We start from the raw sequence: 15,544 nt of genomic DNA, 5'->3' as shown, positions 1-15,544 counted from the left end.
TTTGTAGAAAAATTTGTTAGTTCTAATTATGAATTTAATAGAATGAGAATTCATCATGTGACAGCTAAGGTAGTGGAGAATGTTTTCCACCACTGTCCAAACACTGCCCACAGAAAGGCTTCCTTTGTCTCAGGGTGCCTGTACTGAGATTATAAACCATTAAAAGGACTTAGAGAGGGTCTAATAAACAGACCTCACTTTGAAGGTGAAGAACCAGAAGTCCAGAGGAGACAATTTGAAAATAATAAAACTCCTTTTTATTTTTTTTAAAACAAACAAACAAACAAACCTGACTTCAGATTGCTAAGTGATGTAAGCTGTTTCCTCTAATTATCTAAAAGAAGGTGATTTTGTTCTTACTAAATACGTCAATGGTAGGTCTTTACATAAGATTTTAACTTAGGTTGCTATCATAAGCTCTGTCTTTTGGTGGCAAAAACCAGGTCACTCTCACTCCAGAAGAGGGTTCAAAATGTAGATCCCCTGAAACCTCAGGTTGGGAACTGGCTTCAGTCCAGTACTTGCTTTCTGTGGCAGACTTGGCCCATGATGATTGCCCTGAGCTTAAGTGTTCCTCTTGACCTTTCACCATGACATCTAACTGGCAAGTTCCTTCAGGGTTTAGTTCCCGCAGCAGCAAAGCTGATTGACTGAGTTCATCATTTTAGCAAGTAATCAAACCCAAGCCACAGGCTTCTGGCCAGCTTCTGAATGGCTCTCTTTGGGTCAGATGTTCTTTCGGGTTTGATCAGCTATGGCTGTGTGCTTGTGGAGTTGTGTCAGGTGATAGAAGATGGCAATTGAGAGACAACTGGGCCTGAGAATATGGCAGAGTCCCCCAGAAATGGGAGTGGGTGAACAGATACTCTGAAATACGTCTACTACAAATCCAGTTTGAATAAATTAGTTTATTCTTGATTAAAAACATTTCCTGTAATCTGCATTGTAATTGGGTTTTATATTTAGTCTGTTTCTATATTGGAGTAAACTCGAAGTTTTTTATTGGTCCATTTTATTCTTATTTGCTTGCCAAATTTTGCCTCTTTTAGAAACACAGAAGACAGGTTTTGAGACTTGGAAAGTTTATTATGATAGCTTGGTTTTGACAATTCATGTTGAATTTTCTTTTGAAGCCATAATGTTCCTTCAAAGTATTTTAAAAGGAAATTAAGGAAGTCTCCTTGTCCTGTGAATTCCTTTACTTTTCAATAGATATTTATTCTCCATAAATTCTAAAAAGAATCCAAGTTCAAAAGGCAAGGCATTTAGTTTTAAAAATATTTATTAAATTGTTGGATTATGTACTGTCTGTTTGGGATATGACATAACCCATCCTTGTGGGACTTTCTGACTAGTTAAGGAGAGAGTATTACTGTTCCAGACAGAGGCTGCTTGGACCACAGTAGATTAAACATAGTGTAGAGAACTATTTTTTTTAAGCATTAACAGTTCTATTTAGTTAAACTAAACATGTTAGTATTACTTTAGTTAAACATGTTGGTAGTGGAATAAGGCTGTGTGAAGACGGTTTTAATGGAAATTGTATTATATTCCAATATCATGTGGTGGTAATTACCTAATTCCTAATCCAGATTTTATTGGATCTTATTTCCATTGTTCTTTCTAAGCCAGGTGATGGGAATGGATTAACAGTGTGGGGAGCAGGATAGAGGAAGGGCATTACAGGGAACTGCAGGAGCAAATACTTGGCAATGAATAACTCCTTTGAGGGTGGGTAGTAATCTAGTCTTGAAAATAATGACTGGTGTGGAGAAAAGGGAACCCCTGTGCACTTTTGGTGGGAATGAAAATTAATACAGTCATCATGGAAACCAGTATGGAGATTTGTCAGAAAACCGAAAATAGAATTACCATATGATTCAATAATCTCACGTCTAAGAATGTAGCCAAAGAAATTTGATCTGAATGCAGAAGAGATATGTGCACTCCCATGTTTATTGTGTCACTATTCATAATAGCTCAGATATGGAAACAACCTAGGAGTCCATTATCAGATGAATGGATAAAGAAAATGTGGCATATACACACTATGGAATACTATTCACCCTTTAAAAAGTGGGGGCATTTGCATCAACATGGATGAACCTGGAGGACATTATGTTACTACATGATTCACATATATGTAGATTCTTAAAAAGTCAAACTCATAGAAGTAGAGAGTAGAATGGTGGTTACCAGAGGCTGGGATGGTTAAGGGGGAGAAGGGATGGGGAGATAAATTGGAGGAATAAGTTCAAGAAATCTACTGTGAGGAATGATGACTGTAATATTAATAAATAATGCATCATAGATTTGAAAATTGCTAGAAGAATAGATTTTACATGTTTTCACCACAAAAAATAAGTATGTGAGGTGATAGATGTGTTAGCCTGATTTAATCTTTCCACATTGTAAATATATGTCAAAATACATCACATTATTCTCCATAAATGTATACAAGTATTTGTCAAATAAAAATAAAATTAAAAAAGAAAATAATAAATATAGAAAGTAAAGGTGGTCTTGACAATAACTGAGAAGATCAATTTGATTTAATTGGTAACACAAATATGATATGATTTTACTGGGTGCTAACCAATGTCTGTCTTATATACTGAGAACTCATTAAACACAGACATGGTGTGACTCTTGCCCTTGACGAAGCTAGGATTAAATAACGTAGAAGATTATTTTGGTACATCTGTGGGTAAGGATTTAAAAACAAACAAAACTGCTCTCATTTTGTTTGTTTTTAGTAATGCTCTACTGTAGGCAGGGCATTACTGACGTGGCCCTTGATAACAAGTCCTGTGATGTAGGAAATTATTTCTTCAATTTGTGAATTTCTCAGTGAGAGTTCTGGGAACCTCAGATACTGCTGGGCAACCTGCAAAAGCTAAAATAGGGATTGAGATTTGTATTTGGGGAGGGAGGCATAATTTGAAGATTTATTTTGAGTAAACTCTGTGTTTGAAAGATCCTTTTTTATATCTCATACACACTAATTGCACCAGTAAACCAGGAAAAGTGTTTGCCAGTCTCATAGGCTTGTTTCAAAGATTCAAATGAGTTACCTAAAAATATCAGAATTGTGTCTGGCCCCTACCAGGGAAGTGTTTGTGTTGGTTGATGTTGTGCTTTAGCTCAGTGTTATGACTCCCTGGTACCACATAGAAATGTAAATACTGATTTACGTGTTTTTTTTCTCCTTGCTAAACTAAGCTCCTTCAGGGAAGCTGCTCTTTCATCTCTATATAATCTCACCTTCTTGCTCAATAAATGTTTGCCGAATGAAAGGATAAAGTACCTCTTCTTTTCTGCAGCATTAAGCGAAGGCACTTGGTCACTCTTTCTGGGAAGGTGAGCGGAGGTGTTGTTTGCTTTGAGGTCGTGCTTAAAACTGGTTTAGTTTCCAGTCTTTGACCAGTTATGGTCCATGAACTTATCTCACCATTGCCTGGAGCATAGTTGCTTTCACTCTTTATCATCTTTTTTAGTAACTACTTCCTTAAGGGCGTGTGGTATATTTCTTTGGAATTTTTATCTCTCATTAAATCTCTCATTCAGCTCCTACAGTTTTAGTAGATTGCAATCCGTAAGTCTGTTCCTTCCTCCTAGGTGAACCTGTTATTCTAAACTCTATTCAAATGCGTTTTACAGGAAAAGGGAAACTGGTTTGAGAGGCCAGTTTGGAAGTTGCTGAACTCCCAGGGTAGTTAATGGATGGTTTTTTTTATTTTTTGTTTTTCTTTTACATCTCAGCCAGCAGTTTCAAGAGAGGAGCTCTGTAACTTACCCGAAACAATCATGCTTGGCTGTAAATTGAGGCAAAGTTTGAGGAAGGACTTTACCCGTTGCATTACTCTTTTAATCTAGAAAAGGTAAGAAAGCAGTGTAGTGAAGGGAAGATCAAGTCTTTCCTTAAGTGTAGTGGAAAGTCCTCCCTTGTGAAGAGAGCTGATACCAGTGATACCAGCTGCTGGCAGGAAGAAGCTTTAAGGGTGACTGCAGCAAGAGACTTGCAACCTTCAGTCACCAAAGCTAGAGACCATGCCTGGGGCTTTTTGACAGCAGCAGGATCCTGTTTGAGAGATAGTAAAGGTTCTCCTCCAAGCAGAAGAAAGGGCGAAAAGGGTCAGTTAAACTCTGTTTATTGAGAGTTAGATATTAAAGGAAGAAAACACTAACTTTGTATAAAGGAAGAGAACACAAACTTTCTACTTTGGATTTTGTATTCTCTTAAGCCAGGCTCTAATTTGCAAAACATGCTGTTTATGAGTAAGAATGAGAAAGTTTTCAGTGTTTTTACTATTCTAATAAAATGCAGTTTTAGTGGAGTGCTCTTCCTGGTCTCTCTATATTATTTATTTATTATTACACACCGTCTTTCCCCTGAGAATTGACAACTGAACTCTAATAATAGGGTGTGGGACAGGGCTGCCAAAAATGAAGCATGCCTGCTGCAATTTCCACATCGTGTGTCCATAGCGGACAATGGCAGTTGATTTGGGCACTGTCTTCTGGTGTGCTTTCTAGGAAGCCACTGCCTATTGATCAATCAGATTGGCCCCAGAATGGAACCACTGCCCTGCCGCACCCCCAGTCTAAGAGGAAGTAATAAGTTTTGAAAGGGTTGACCCTACAAATGTAAACTTACAAAGTGAGGGCTTGCCAATGCCTTGCAGAATTTTGTGAACTTTAATCTTTTCTTTCCACAACCTTGGTTCTTATGCCCAATCCTTTTTACCCTTTGAACCTTCTCCTACTCCAGTGTGTTTTCCTTGAGAGGAAGTCACAAGTAGTAAACACATAGGAATTTGAGTATTGCTGTATCAGAATTATTGAATAGGAGAAGAGTACCTTATTCTGTACCACACTTCCCCCACCACCAGTATTCTGCATGTCATTAGGTTAATGTCTGCAAAGACTCATGCCATACTTTGCTCAGTCCTCAGTCGAAAGTTTAGAGCCACAGACTTTTAAGTATAATTGGTTAATTTTTTCCTTAGATGATTTACTGTGCATGGTATGCATTGTTAACTTGCTTACTCATAGAGTCCCAGAAAGAACTTTTTGCATTGTATCTTCATGGCATGTGTCCCCTGAAAAATCAAGCCTGCAGCTTTTACTATGCATTCCATATGCTAGATCCTATAAAAGGAAGATCACCAGGGTGCTCTCGGAGGCTTTAGCAGCTATCCTAAAAAGAGTCCCTCTAGACCTTCTCAAGCCACTCACTGACAGAATACTTACTCCACCTCACAGGAGGAAGGAGTGTCAAGATCCTTTACTCAGGAAGATAGCAAAAGCAATTTGAAACTGGAAAATAGTGAATGGATCATTTTTTATTGAAAAACAGATTCAAGTATATTCATCATCAAGGCACAGTTGTTATGGTCAACACAATAGCCTAAAGGTATCCGACATGTAGTTTGGAACCCTTTCCCATTTCCTCAAAGTTTGACGTTGGACAAATTTGCAACTTTGGACAAGTTACAACATAACCTCTGTTATGAGCCTAATGTCTTCATCTGGTTAAGTAGGGGATTCTAAACCCTTCACCCTCCACCCCTCACCCAACACACACACATAGGGTTCTTGTGGGGTTAAGTATAAAGGCATCTCATGATGTCTCACAATCATTTATTGTCATTGAGACATTACTTTGTGTTCACCAGTGAGGATGTAGGAAGATCTTTTTAGCTACATGTCTTTGTACATGTCTTTGATATATTACATATTGCCTTAAAAGGTAGATATTTTATTTTCTTCCTGTCAAATGGCAGAATGGAAAGTTCCCTTTTTCAACTATGTTCCTATTTTGGCCCCTGCTTTTTGAAAGTACTTGTGATAGAAATTAAATATTCATGCAGGTGTGGCATGCCATTTGAAGGTGACACTATCATGGGTTCTTCAATAATTATCTGGTGGTAATTTGCCTCTTTGCATCTGTGGCTATCTCTGAGGGACACTGTGTTCCTCTGATTTCTCCCATTACAGTGGGAAAGCACACAGTGCCATAAAACCAGTTAACATGTCAGAAAATTATCTCTTATGAAATTCAGTTTCTTTTGAAACTTCTTTGATGTACAAAAAGATAACATGGGCCTACTTTACAAGTAACAAAACGATTCCACTTTCTGGTAATTCAGAAGACTTCTTGGGTACTGAATAAATGGATTCTTTTCCTTTAAATGATTTGTGGGTAGGGACAAAACAGCATATTCTGTATTTAATTATAAGGCTTCATTTTCGTGAATCTCTCTCTTTTTGTTGATGGTGAATCTAGCGCTGCATTCAAGCTGTAAAGAGGAATAGCATTATTTTACCCACAAACTGTTTACATCAGACACCATTGGTGATTTGAGACTCAGTATTAATATCTGTCAACTGGGGATTGCAAAACAGGCTTCATAGGAATTGGAAGATTAAATGAGATCATACATTAGTAATTTCATCTAGCTTCTAGCACGGACGAGCTTGGTTACTATCTTTATAGGTATTTCTGTACTTATAGAAAGGAGGCCACCTCCCTCCCCACTCCCTTCTCTCCCCTCTGCTCCTGCCTTCTCCCATCTTATTCCCAGAAGTCCATTCCTCCTGGACAACAGGAAGGCCCTTCCCCTTCTGTTTCTATCATAAACTGCTTCTCTGTCCTTTGGTCTCTGGAGAACTTGCAGGTTGACCTCATATAATCAACCAATCAGCCAAAACTTTTTCCTCAGACACATTAACATCTTTCTGAAATAATACCACTTTGTAGTCATCAACTACTTGCTCCCCTTTCCTTAAAGCATTTTATTTTTGACCAGATACAGGGATTCTTAGACTCCCAGATAGATTCCTAAATAATTATACCTAGCCCAACAGGCAAAACTAATGTGTGCTATTTGAAGGCAGGGCAGTGTTGACTTTTTGGGAGAGTGATGTTCACTTTAAGAAAATTTATTAAGCCACACAAGATTTCTGGGCTTGCTAATTTTTTAAAAAATTACTTTTTCCTCTTTCTACATGTAGCCTAATTCACTTGTGTATTTTACTTACACAGGGTCATATTTCATTTTTAGCTGAAAAAGTCTTTCATGAAATAAAACGCGGAAGCATTTTTAAGCCTTTAGGGTGATGTGGGTTAGGGTTATTTATAAGCTGTTTGATCATATCCTTATGTATGTGGTCTGTGGTTGTTCCACTTAACTTGCTATTGATTGCATTTTGGTAAAAATGAAAATTTACCCCAGGGTTGTGACTATTACGGTTTAAAAAACACACTTTCTTGCTTCATCTTTTTTATATAGTCAGTTAGCAGTTATTTACCTAAATGGAGAGTAGATAATTTATAAAGGTACATGGTTTTAAAACTCCTGTTATACCATCAGCTGCATTTGGTGTGCGATTTTTTTATTGACATTGGATTTGCATGCTTACTTCTGCTTGGCATTGTCTAATAGAAGCTTACTCTGAATACCATGGCAGCCAGAAATTAGTTGGGAATTGGTGAAATAATGCTTTTTCTTTTTCCTATGGATACATAACAAGAAGTGAATAATAGTTAACTTGGATTTTAGGTTTTTTTTCTTATAAGCAGCTCATTGCATGAAGAATGCACTTTAATTTACATATTACTTTCTTCTAGATTGGAAGGAAGACTGATGAAGAAAAATAACAGCATGACTCAGGTAAGTGGATTTTTAAATTATTTACCTTTTATGCTAATTTATGTTTTCTGTGTTCTCCCAATGAAAGGATCTAAACAAACAATTTTTGTGGGCAATTGGAATATATAAGGAATACTTTGGGGATATAGATGAAATAGTCAAATACATATTACCATTTAATTAATTTAGTTATGTACATATTTTGAGCAAGTATGTATTTATACAAAATGGAGTATTTATAACTAATGCTTTTTTCCTACCCCAGAATAATTTTCTTCCAACTCTTTACATACATATCTGACATCAGTGTCTTCATTATTTGAGTCATATTTTTGAAGCATTCAATATTATTTTCCACAGCCTGTTATCATTTTAGGTGTTTGCAGTACAGCACTTTTGGAATCTATGTATGGCACTATATTTGGAAATTTTATCCCAAGCCTCAAGTAATCATTTGTATAATATTAGGACAGTTGCTGTTTTCATTCTTTCTGTGTAGATGAACATTGACGATCTCTAGTGTGTAACAATTTGTAGAATTGTTTTCTTAAGTCTTTCTCCCTCCCTCCCTCCTTTCCTTCCTTCCTTCTTTCCTTTCATTTATTTATTTTATTTATTTAGAGGTAATTGCATGTATAATGTTTAAGAATTCAAATAGTACTCTAATAGCCATTCTTTGTTTTATTTTTTATACTCTTATTGCCCCTTTGCCTAAAGGTAGCCCTTTTCAATCCTTTTAGTTGTATTTTCCAGTATTCATCTACCTATTTCTAAACAACACATCATATGCTCTAAGTGCCATTTATTGATTCCTTTTAAAACTTAGACTTATACATTGATTTCCTGCTGAAGAGTTCTCTCTCATAGACCACTCTTTACCCTTACTACATACCTACTTTTCCTGTCTTTTTATTTTCTTGATGCAGTCATTGTTACTGCACCCTTTACCCTTACTACATACCTACATATTGACCACCCTTTACCCTTACTACATACCTACTTTTCCTGTCTCTTTATTTTCTTGATTCAGTCATTGTTACTGCACCCTTTACCCTTACTACATACCTACATATTGACCACCCTTTACCCTTACTACATACCTACTTTTCCTGTCTTTATTTTCTTGATGCAGTCTATATTTAGATAAGTATTAATGTCTACTTTATTATAACTATATTTTTTTGTGGCTGAGCTCTGATATAAGTTGAGATGTCTCAAGCCATTCTGGCTCCCAGTTGGTTGTTTGTGAACTGTTTTTTTGTCTCTGGAAAATGTTTCATACTTTATCTCCAGAATTCTGCAATATTGGGACACTTTTCATTGTTTTTGATGTTCATGGTCTTCTCAGCTTAGAAACCGATGTCTGTCAACTTGTAAATTTTCTTGCACTATTTCTTTGATAATTTCCCCCCATTCTCTCTTTTCTCTTAGTCTGTTAGTTGGGTATTTGCACCTATTAGTTTGATCCTCTAATTTTCTTAAGTCTTACTCTTAGCTATTTTCCATCTTTCTGTGTTTTTCTTCTACTTTCTGAGAGGTTTTCTTGGTATCAGTTGAATGTTTAATTTCTGCTAGCAGGTTTGTAATTTTGAATTTAATTTTTTAGGATCTATGAATATTTTGTTTTAAAAATTAGGATCCTGTTTTTGTTTCATAGATGCAATATTTTCTCATTTTTTTGAGAATAGGAATTGAACTATTTTGCTGGTTTTTCCTGTTCTTTGCACATTTTCCTGTGTGTTCCCTTTATCTTCTTATTTTGATCACTGATTTTAATGTTAAAGGCTCTTCCCAAATGAGTGCTGGAGATTTAGTTGTCTATTCTTACTTAAGAGTAAGACAATAAAAAATGGACTGCAATTTTGTTACCTAATTGGCTTCACTCTAAGGTCTTTGAGCAGAGGCCTTACTAGCCATTTCAGTGGGTAATTATCACGTATCAAAATCTGCAGACTTTTTTCCTTGGACCTTTCAGTTTCTCCAAAAAGGAATTTTTTGTTTACCTTTTTTGTAGGGTATAAGCCTACCTGTAAGGATTTGGGGCACCACAGAGGAGTGAGGAGGAAGGGAGCCAGAGGTCTCACCATCCAAGCCTGAGAATGCTTAGATCCAGTGCTTTTGTTTCAGCCTTGTCTGGAGTCTAGGTTTGAAGTCTTGCTATATCATTTTCTCGAGAGGGTAAACTGCCCCTTCTTACAGGAGTAGGGATGGTTTGTTTGGCTCTACCAGGTGAGGCAGAGGATCTGGGGTTCTAACTCCCTCCCTCTCTCCCTTCTTCCCTCCCTTCTCCCCTTCTTTGCTCCACACAAATTTATCATCTTACAGTTCTGTGCGTCAGAAGTCTGATAGCAGGCCTCACTGGGCTAAAATCAACGGGCCAGGCGCAGTGGCTCATGCCTGTAAACCCAGCACTTTGGGAGGCCAAGGCCGGCAGATCACTTGAGGTCAGGAGTTCAAGACCAGCCTGGCCAACATGGCGAAATCCTGTCTCTACCAAAAAATACAAAAATTAGTCGGGTGTGGTGGTGGATGCCTGTAGTCTCAGCTACTCAGGAGGCTGAGGCATGAGAATCGCTTGAACCCTGGAGGCAGAGGTTGCACTGAGCAGGGATCATGCCACTGCACTCCAGCCTGGGCGACAGAATGAGACCCTGTAGCAGAACAAAACAGGTGTCCACAGGCTGCACTCTTTTCCAGAGACTCTAGGGAAGAGTCCCTTTCCTTGTTTTTATTTTTTAGCTTATTGCTGCTGGCTGCATTTCTTGGCTCCTGGCACCTTTCCGTCTTTAAAGTCAGCAATGGTCAAATGGCCTCATATTGCATTACTCTGACTTCCTTTTCTGTCTACCACTTCCACTTTTAAGGACCCTGGTGATTATATTAGGCCCATTCAGATAATCCAGGATAATCTCTCATTTGTTTTTATTGTGGTAAAAAACACATAACATAAAATATAATCATTTTTAAGTGTACAGTAGTGTTAACTATGTACACATTGTTGTGCAAAAGCTCTCTAGAACTTTTTATGTTGCAAAACTGAAACTCTATACCCATTGAACAGCAACACCCCTTTAGCCCGACTGCCCAGCCTCTGGCAACTACGAACCACCATACGAACCACCTTCTGTTTCTGTAAATTTGGCTACTTTAGATATCTCATATAAGTGGAATCATGTAATATTTGTCTTTTTGTGACTGGCTTGTTTTACTTTGCATAATGTCCTCAGGGTTCATCCATGTTAGAGCATATAAGAGGATTTCCTTCTTTTTAAGGTTGAATAATATTCCATTGTATGTATATACCATGTTTTCTTTATTCATCTGCCATTGGATGTGTAGGTTGCATCCACCTCTTAACTATGGTGAGTAGTGCTTAAGTAAACAAGGGTGTACAGATATCTCTTCAAGACCCTGCTTTCAATTCTTTCAGATGCATACCAGAAGTGAGCTTACTGGATCATATGTTTTGAGGAACTGCCATAACTGGCAGAAATGTACCATTTGACATTCCTGCCAACAATGTACAAATATTCCAGTCAACTTTTCCACATCTTTGTCAACATTTGCTATTTTCTATTTTTGTTTTTGATAGTGGTCATTCTAATGGGTATGAGATGATATCTCACTGTGGTTTTGATTTGCATTTTCCTGATGATTAGGAATGTTAAGCATCTTTTCATGTGCTTATTGACCATTTGTATATCTTCTTTGGAGAAATGTCCATTCAAGTCCTTTGCCAATTTTTAATTATTATTTAACTTTTTGTTGTTGAATTGTGGGCATTCTTTATATATTCTGGATATTAACACTTTGTCAGATATATGGTTTACAAATATTTTCTGTGGGTTGTCTTTTCACTTGGTTGATTGCTTCCTTTAGTTTTTAAGTTTGATGTAGTCCCATTTGCTTATTTTGTGTGTGTGTGTGTGTGCTTTTTTTACCTGTGTTTTTGATGTCATATCAAAAATCATTGCCAACTCCAATGTCATGAAGCATTTCCTCTATGGTTTTTTTTTTTTTTTTTTTCTAGGAATTTTATAGTTTCAGGTCTTAATTTTAGGTGTTTACTCCATCTTGTGTTAACTTTAATTTATGGTGCGGGGTAAGGGTCTTTTTTTTTTATACACGCTTCACCACCCCCATCTTTTCAGTCTTCCCGCTCCCCTTCTGAGGAACCAGAATCTCCATCATTTCCTAAGCGTTTTGTTGCCTAGGTTAGTGCTGGAATTATAGGCATGAGCCACCATGCCTGGCCTGAAACTTTAATTGAATATTTTTAAGCTAATATAATGGCAAAAGAGTCCTAGTTTTTGTTTGTTTGTTTTATTTTATTGCTGTTTTAATTGATAACTGCTTTCTGTATGCCTATGTTTGATTATTTACAGATGTAGCACCATTTCTTACAGATAGAATAAAGAATGATTAAAAGATGGGAGGGTGCGGAGGGATGCCTGGTCCTAACTAAGTCCTTAGGACTATTGAGAGTAGTGGATTGTTTTTGTCTATAAGAATTGTTTATAGAATTAAGTCTGTTAGTTGGCTCAAGGTATCAGCTCCCCAGCTTGACAGCTGGAGAGCACCTGTGATTTTTATCCTGGGGTCCAGGGATAGCTTTAAGGAGTTAACGATTGTCCTGAAATTTAAGTGGGGAGGGATGGAACAGGCTTAGTTTTCATAGATACTCAATACTGTAGGGCTTATATGATCCTGAAAAGGGTTGAGAGCCTACTTCTTATAGATTATCACAGGAAAAAAAAAAAAAAAAGAAAATGTTATTGATTAAATTAAATACGGTCGAACTAAAATATGCTACCTTTCTAGCTACCATTAGATTCCATATTCTTCCACACATAAGTACAAATTACTATGAATGAGGCACTAAATGAATAGCCCTCTTTGTTCTTTAGTACAAGACATTGTCTCTAGCTTCCTGATTATGCTGCTAGGAAATGTGTACCATGTACACATATATAACTATAAAAGCTGTTACTTATGAGGGTAATGTTTTGGCCCCAGAGAGATCATAACATTTTTATAAGTCAACTTGTAAAGACGATAACTCAGTAGTTACCTTTGTTTTCAGTTTGAAGCTGAAACTTCAAAGTTATACTTAATTTATGATAATCAATTATTTATTGTCAACTAAAAATAGTAGATAATTATATAAAAGGAGAAACACCTTTTATAGTCATAGGGCTAAAAACTTAACTTTTAATTAGAAAAGATGGAGTAAGCTTTATGTTATATGTATATATTATACTACTGTAAAAAATACAACAATTAAAAGCTAGAAAAGAAAGAAAAAATGGGAGGAGGTAGGGAAGGTTCATTATGAATTATTTGTTTCCAAGTTTATAAGTACTTGAATCCTTTTATTTATAGTAAACTCCACTGAATTTACACAGTCTCTCTCAGCTTTAGAATTTTGTGATTCTGTTTTGAAGTCGTTAAGTTGAAACTGCTTCTTTGTTCCAGGCACACCACTGAGTTCTTTGGGATGCCCAAAAGTGTATGGTTTGGAAACATGAAATAGAAGACAAGACCCTGACTCAGCAAGTATACCTGAGAATACTTTTAGAGGAACTTGTCGATAAATGCAAAACAGCAGCTGTTGGAGGTATGTATTAACAAAGAACTCTGATTGAACCTGATGTGGCCCACTCTGCTCTACTCAGTCAAATGGAGTCATTCTCTGGGAATTAGCTCTTCTCTTGAATCTCACTGTTCATAGGGCAGAACTCTCAGGCCTGAAATACCTGGTGTCTTTCTGTAACCTTGGCTGTGTGGTGGGATATCACTCGTCACTCTTTGATGAACTCTGATTCAGACCCTTGAGTGTCCTTCCCAATGCCTCAAGGACATTAGACTCTTATCACATGAAAGTAATAGCAAATTTCTAATTAAAGACCTCATTGCCTTCTTTCCTGGGAGTAGAGCAGTCAGTGTCAAAGCTCAGCAAATGTGTCTTATAATCAGCTGTGACTGGCTTTACTTTTCCCTGAACATCATCAAGGCCGTTTCTGATTGGATGTGGTTGTATCAGATTGACTGGTTCCCTCTTAGTCATTTACTTTGACCTGCTTGTTTTTTGACCCCCGTTAAATGTTTACCCCATTTTCTTGGTTTTTAGCCTTTAATTTTTATCTCCTCAACAATGTATCATCAAGATCAGGGACACCCATTATTTCATATCCATTATTTCATATCCTGTGACCTTTGGTGGATGTCTGGCTTTGGATGCACTGGCTCTCTTGGTAAGGCACAGCCTATGTTATTGTCATATGTTACCTTGATCCTTTAGGATTTTTGTAGTCTTTTTTTTTTCCATCTACCAATGAAGAACACTACAAATGTACCTTGTGCTGAGTATTTTACGTGTCTTTGTCACACCATCATGAAAGCATTAAGCGAGTCCCATTTTGCAGATGAGGAAATAAGGTTCCAAGTGGTTAAACAACTGGCCTGCTATTCCCAGAGAGTAAGTGGCAAGAATGGGATTCAGCACTGAGTCTGTCTTAAATTGTGTATGATAGAAATAGTATGCCCTGCTGTATTCCCTTTTTGAAGCAGAGTTTTAAAAATATTCTTATTCAGCTGGGCATGGTGGCTCACACCTGTAATCCCAGCGCTCTGGGAGGCCAAGGCGGGCCGATCACCCGAGGCCAGGAGTTTGAGACCAGCCTGGCCAACATGGTGAAACCACCTCTCTACTAAAAATACAAAAATTATCTGGGCATGGTGGTGGGTGCCTGTAGTCCCAGCTACTCAGGAGGCTGAGGCAGGAGAATCACTTGAACCTGGGAGGCAGAGGTTGCAGTGAGCTGAGATCTTGCCACTGCACTCCAGCCTGGGCAACAGGAGTGAAACTCCATCTAAAAAAAAAAAAAAAAAAATCTTGTGGAATTTTAATCTTCTTTTTTCAGCTTTTGCTACTTTCCCCCCATTTCATGACATTTTATTTGGTTTATAATTATAACACTTAATTTGAACCATTAAAATTAAAAATTTTCAACTTTTATTATTTTTATAATATCACTGAGAATATATTATTGGTATGAGACATTATTAAAATATGCCCTCTTTCTTACATAGGCTCTGATGTCTTTACTGATTGTATGTTTTCTGAGTTGATTATGAGTCTAGCATGGGAGACAGGAGTGGACTTTTATATTTCTAATATGGTCCTACTAGTACAGAGTTATTGAAGATGACATAGAAGAATGATAAGATTTTGCCAGAAATATTCTCCCGTAGTTCACAAAGTTGTTTTAGAACCTGAATTCTTTAAAATATGGAACATCTATTCAAGTACTTAGTTTTGGCTCAGTGACCACTTTCAATGTGTACAGCTGGGAAGTTGCCTTATATAGAAGGATATAGGTTTTAAGTTTAAGAATATATGGTATCTGATTGTTTTCAATAAGGGGCTAAACAATTTGAAATTTCTATATATTTAGGCTTCTAGAATGTTCTCATTAAATTAGTAGATGTAAATACTGAAAAATATTTTAAATGATCCTAAAAATCCTGAGAGATAGATGTGGTCAACCTCACTGAAAGATGAATACACTGAGGTTTATAAGATTATGAAACTTGCCGAAGCTCATGTGATTAGAAAATAGCAGGGCCAGAATTGAACCTAGATCTGTTTTTCACCAGCAATGTTTCTAACAATTACATTGCCTTGCTGATTATACACAGTGGTGACATTTAGATCATAAACATGTCTAAGAATTTTCTTATGTTTAGGATTCATACAAAGGCAGTCCTAAACAGCTAAATAAGCCTCATCCTCACAGAAGCAAAAGCTTCTAGATGGGGTTGGTGGTGTTCGTCAACGAGGTTTTGTCGGGACAGTGGCAATTCTGGTGAATGATGGACTGAGCCAC

At 37.0% G+C, this 15,544-nt stretch overlaps 1 protein-coding gene across 4 annotated transcripts in view; it reads left to right on the top strand.

The window, feature by feature from the left end:
- SGMS1 (sphingomyelin synthase 1) overlaps window positions 1–15,544 on the top strand; it is a 310,369-nt gene that overhangs the window by 142,146 nt on the left and 152,679 nt on the right. For all 4 annotated transcript variants that reach the window (XM_033215416.1, XM_033215407.1, XM_033215440.1 and 1 more), the window contains exons 4-5: window positions 7,634–7,676; window positions 13,131–13,272. The gene's annotated coding sequence lies outside the window, so the exon portion shown is untranslated. The remainder of the gene's footprint in view (window positions 1–7,633; window positions 7,677–13,130; window positions 13,273–15,544) is intronic.

The sequence above is a fragment of the Trachypithecus francoisi genome, unplaced genomic scaffold (assembly GCF_009764315.1).
Source record: "Trachypithecus francoisi isolate TF-2019V2 unplaced genomic scaffold, Tfra_2.0 Contig00586, whole genome shotgun sequence".
Classification (NCBI taxonomy): Eukaryota; Metazoa; Chordata; class Mammalia; order Primates; family Cercopithecidae; genus Trachypithecus; species Trachypithecus francoisi.
The sequence above is the reverse complement of the archived record's forward strand: the minus strand, read 5'-3'. Positions and strand labels throughout refer to the sequence as shown.